Genomic DNA, 6000 nt, shown 5'->3' on the forward strand with positions numbered 1-6000 from the left:
AGGAATGGCTAATACTTTTGTGAAGGTTATCAGACTCAGTCTTCAATTAATTAAAAGTCTCTTGCACAGAGCAAGGGAAGTTTGTGCTTTGTATGTTTCAACAAATTGTTTACAAGAGGACACATTCAATTAGTTATTTCATTATCGCCCTAGGTGTAATCAATTGACAATGCCAATAACAAAGCCAAATCAATTTGTGAGCTGACTTCAGCAAATTTCTGTAAATGACTGAAGAGCACTTCTAGGTTCGTGTTTTTCTGCACCGTTTACACAGAAACCCCAATCACGGGCCATGCTACCGTACAGGCCATGAGAATATTTGCAGATTTGAGTGTTTCAAAGATGTTTGATTCGGTGGCTTCGGTCAGGAATTCCACATGTACACACTGTCTTCTGCAGGGAGCAAGGTTCTGTATTTTTCTTTGCTCCTCTTTTCCCCTCGAGTGATATATGGCAAAGAAAGAAAGAAGCACTCGCTTTCCCTCTGTCATTCCTTTCTCTCCCCTCCTGTAGCATAGATAAACAATGCGAGTGACAGTCTCTCATCACTCAAGAGGCTGAATCTCTGGCCCTGACCCGATAACATCAAGTGTGTGTGTCACCTGTCAAGTGGCTTCTGTCACACTTCAGTGGGAACTCAAAAACAAGACTCTGTGCATGTGTGTGTGTGTGTGTGTGAAGTCGATTGGGGGATGGTGTTGTGGGTTTAAGAGTGCCTGTTGGCATGCAAGCGCAGGCCTCTTTAGGCATGAGTGGAGTTGAGAGTGGCGAAGGGGGGGGGTTGGTGCTTCTGAAGGTATGCCAGGAAACTGAGAAAGAAGGAGGGGGAGGCGTAACGACCCAAATGAGAAGGACTTGTGCAGACACTGTGAAACTATCTCATTTTGTAGGCTCCGCTAGTCTCATTCTCATGTTCAGAATGGACAGGGTGATCTGGGAACGCAATTATTTTCACCTATAAAAGGCAACATATGCCAAGATCATAAAAGATCTTATTGGACAGTAATTTATTAAAGCAAGTCATAGAAATGGAGAGAGGTAGGGCACTAGCTATAATACGAAGGTGTCGTTCTGCTTCTCATTAGGGGCCAGTGTCAGTGAAATTCAATACTCCAGGTGGCTGACAACAGAGGGTTAGAAGAGCTAAACAGAAAGATGCCCTCTCTTTATAAGATCCTGGGGAAAAGGGAACATTTACTGCAGCTATATTGTATTGAAATTCCATTCTTGATTCGTTTTCTGTGTTTCACTGGAAACTTCCAAAGTTGAATATGTGCAGGACAGGCATCCTTACTATGATTTATTTTTCCATTTTATTGGATAAACACGCGTTTTCTTTTTCCAAAGGTACGAATGAACTGTAGAGCTTTGAGGCTAACAATGATCATCATCCTCATTGCAACAAACAGCTGCTACTAAGCAGAACTGGCATCCTCTTAAATGGATGAGTGATCTGAGACAGCGTGTTTGTTCCTATATTTCGAACGTTTAAATCACTGTTGAGCCCTGAATGAGCAATAATAAACTATCATTGTGATCCTCACAATACTGAATGATGTGGATTAGCCAGTGGGGAGCAGATTGTATTGAGGAACTTATCAGCATCTTCTCATTATCTAATACACGAAGTGAAGGGGGAGATGATTATGCTATGGCACATTTAAACCAGAACAATAGAAGCGTGTGTACCTCTGTTCATTTGTTGCACAAAATGAACAAGGCAGATATATGCTATTGTCTGAGGTTATTGTAATGTTAAAATACAGTTTTTTTGTTAATGTAAATGATTGTAAATGACTCTTCTTTCAGACAAGAGCAGGTTTTTGTATTCTTCACTGAGATAAATACCATCACAAATGAGGCGCGACAAAACAAAAGCAGAATACAGAGAGAAACGGGCAATTGTGATCGAGGGAGGGAGGGAGGGTTTTTGTGCAAACCTATTGTGTAATGTTTGGCAACACGCTTGCATGTTTGTTGTCGTCTTTCACACTGACAACCACGTTCTGACACACTCAAAATGGAGGAACATCCTGCACTGCCTGCAATTTTTGCTCGTTTTAACCAAAAATGTGGCATATGTCAGCATGGTGTGCAGTGTGTTTTTAAAAGAATATAATGGAACATTTCTGGCCTCCCCAGAGCTCTGATCTCAACGTTATTGAATCAGTGTAAAATCGTCTTGATAGAGCATTGAATGTCCTTCAAAAAGCCTGGAGAACAATTGCAGAAGACTGCTTACAGAAATTAGAAGGAAATTTGTCTAAGATAGGGTGTGTTGAAGAATCAAGGTGGTCATAGCAAATATTGACTTTCAAGCTTAGTAGAATTGTCAAAAGTTTCTGCCTTATACACTGGATTTCCATTTATGCTTGCACATGCTTCAAAAATTACATAATAATGGATTTAATTGGAATTAGTTCCCATTTTACTAGAAAAAAAAGCATGAAGGCCGGTTCTAGACTTTTGCACAGCATTTAAGGATTTAAAGTTGAACTGCCAACAACTAGACAGAGATAAAAGTCATATCATTCCATAACTCCTGTTGACATTTCAAATAATCATGTTATTAATTTATCAACATCAGTGATTTTTGCCCTCATTTTTCACTTTAAAACGTTAAGAAACTACATTTTAAAATAAATCTGTTTATCTCAAGTATTCCGTAGAACAAAGACAATCTAAGAGCCTTACATCTCTACAAAGTGCTAATACGTTATCTATATTACAACACACAGAAGTGAAATTGTGTTACCAGCTAATTAGTCAAATTTACACATTTATGCAAATTCTCAGTGTGTATTGACATGATGTTTGAAGACATTTGCTTTTGGCAACTTCTAAATCTACGTTTTCCCATAACCTTTGTGTTCAGTTCAATCACGTATTGATGTAAACTTGGTCAAGGTTGCACAGGCCATTTGGTCAGCCTGTCGAACACGTCCAGATCATGTCTGCCCGAACTGTCCAGAGAACACAGAAAGCTCTAATCCCTTGTTTGCACTGTAATCAATGTCAATATAGATCTCAGACTAATTACATAATCATACTTGTATCAATAACAGATGGAACTGATTTCTAGACAGTCCTTTATTTATAAAAGTGGTGTAGCCTCATTATAAGGTAAACACAGAATGTATCCTTGACTTTCAGATACAAATAGTACATGCAAATTCTGAAAGCAAGTGAAGGAGCTTATTTGAAGTCCCTCAATGAACTTCATTAGTCACAGCCATGCATTCTTGAACATACAGATGCACATCTTAAGTCAGAGTCATATATGGACACACACATGCATCCAGTATATTCACACAAGCACACAGCCCCTTGGACATGTCTCATTAAATTCAGGTGAGCAGATTAATTAAAATGATATTTAAATCCCTCGGGGCTGTAAATCTGCACTACTGGGGGTATATGTCACACACGCATACAGACACACAGACATACAGATAAAGCATATTGCATGCTGCATAGAAATGAAAGGTAAAGGTAAGATGAGTCATTTGTGGGTAGGCATAAACAATTATGCAAGCAATGAGTAAATCAAAGAAAATGAGAAAATATCAGAATGCAAACTTTCTCTACTTTGTCTGGATTTTACATGAATAAATAATTTGATTACTTATTAGATCAATGCTGAAAATGTTAGTCTCAATTTTAAAAATCTTTTCTAGCATAAGTATCAACTTTTGTTATTACTTAGAACTGTCACACTCTGAATCCTTCTGCTATGAAGAAAAAAGAAAAACAAATAGGGGCGAAAGGAGAAAAAACTCCACCACACGGCATAATTATCAAAATTATTTTTTTTAAAATGCTTGTCTTACTGGATCTTTTTTGCGCATGAATGCTAAAATGTTTCATTATTACGTCTAAACCACTTAAGGCTACTTCACCACATGGTGACACTGGGGGTTCTTGAAAGGTGAATCAGCCATCTGTATTCATATTGACATGGGGTGTTTATACACGATATCAACAAAATGTCATTGCATACTAACACAGAAAGCTCAAGTGTTACGTAGGAGGTGTGTTTCGCATATGCTCACCTACTTTCCCACCAATCACATCGAGATAACGGATATGAAATGAAACTTCAGAGCACTTAGATACGTGCCTATCATCAAAAAGGAAATGATGACAGGAAGTGTCAGGTGTACATAAGTCTAATGTCTTTCTTCTTCAAGTTAGCCTCTGCATTTTGAAACAGAGTATATTTTAAAGTTAATAGCAGTTTTAACCGCTCGTATTTTTCACGCTTGCTTTGCGTTATATTTATTCATATTCAGGTTCAGTGAATTGTTTGAAGTTGACCCGAAGAAAGAAAGTGATTAAACATGAAAAGTAAACGAACAAAATAATAAAACCATCAACTGGTATGCTCCGAGCCCTCTCATGACCTTCACCTGCTGGAAAGGTGGAGAGGCAAATTGCATTAGAGAATGGCACGTCATTCATCTGGGCTGTACTTGGAGGATCATTTAGCTAATTTAATGATTAATACGTTTAACACCTCTTAATAATTTCATTTGGCCCTCTGATTGAAATCCTGGGCTGAGCGCAGCGGGAGGCAGATGAGGATGTCTGCGACTCAGACTGCCTGTTCGAGGCTGAGCAGAAACAGCGAGGTGTAGAGGAAAGAGAGAAGAAAGAAAGGAAGAAAAAAAGAGAGAGAGGGAGAATCTCCCTGAGGACGACAGATCAGTCTATTACCACCATGACCTTTTCCCTTCACTGGATATGCCATTAGAGAGGAAATCTGAAAGTAAAGCCTTGATTAACACAGTTATCCAACATGTTAAAAGAAAAAAAATGGAAAAGAAAAAATATGTTCCCTCATTAGGAAAATGTTCTGCATTATTAATGTTAGAGAAGCCCGGCTAAGTGGACCTCAGAGCATTTAGAATTCTTGCTTTAACCAGAGGTGATCACTGTAGAGACTCACAAAGACTATATGATACAACATGATTGTGCAACAGAGTGACAAAAGAATTTACTGGAAATCTTGAGACTAATGAATCTTCAGTGATCCAACCTTTATTCTTGGTGACATTTAGTCCAATTTGATGATGTGTATGACCTTTTTAACCGCTTCCTGATCTTGACAAACCGGAATTAAAATACACTGAAGAAGAAGAAAAAAAGACGAGCGTCTTCATTTTCACCTGTTACGAAATAAATTATGTGGTCAGAACTTTCCACGTTTTTGGCGAACGTGCATGTTCATTTTTCTAGTACATTTGTTTCCATCTTCGACACACGGAGGAAGTAAAACATCAGCGTGTCAGTTCTCACGATCTAGCAGCAGAACATCAGCAGTTAGGCAAGAATGCTCTCGACCGAAACTCATGACAATCATCCGGGGGTGAATCTAAGCACAGTGAGCTGAAGTTGTGGTAAGATTACAGTCAGACCTGATCACAGAACTCTGATGGGTGTCTCGTAGGTGGGATGACTTAGCTCTGAGCCAAAGCTTCACAAGCTCGCACACATTCATTTTATAAATACCCTTCACCTCAAGCGCTATATATGCCTCTTACTCCAGTAGCAGTTTCACCTTAACAGTCACATCTACACAGTCTGTGTAGCTTAAGCTGAAAACAGAAGAGTAGCCACAAACTGCTCCAGTATCATTGGAAAATGTGTCCCTGAGTGTTTTAGCCACTCGGTGTACTTGTGAGATCTTAGAAGTCCGGAAAAAACTCAGCAAAGTCGTTGATGTACAACACGGTAAAAAATCATGTTCGCCAAAGCATTAAAGTCAGATTGGATTAAAATGGGACCTTGCCCCTTCTCACCTTGGTGTCCACATCTATTGATAAGCCCATTTGCTGTGGCCCAAATCAACTAACTAAGCAACCTTGTAAAGCCCACTGAAAAACACAATGACCTTGTCTTTTTCTGTTCTGGACCAAATGCTTTACATCATCCCCACCTTTCTCTCCTCATGACCCAGGCCACACAAGGTCATGACAGATCTCTCCCCCCCCCAATGTT

This window comes from Aulonocara sp. 'chitande type north' Nkhata Bay, linkage group LG1 (genome assembly GCF_057382095.1).
Source record: "Aulonocara sp. 'chitande type north' Nkhata Bay isolate Kocher_YH1m ecotype deep benthic linkage group LG1, A_spYH_male_GT1.1, whole genome shotgun sequence".
NCBI classification, from domain to species: domain Eukaryota; kingdom Metazoa; phylum Chordata; class Actinopteri; order Cichliformes; family Cichlidae; genus Aulonocara; species Aulonocara sp. 'chitande type north' Nkhata Bay.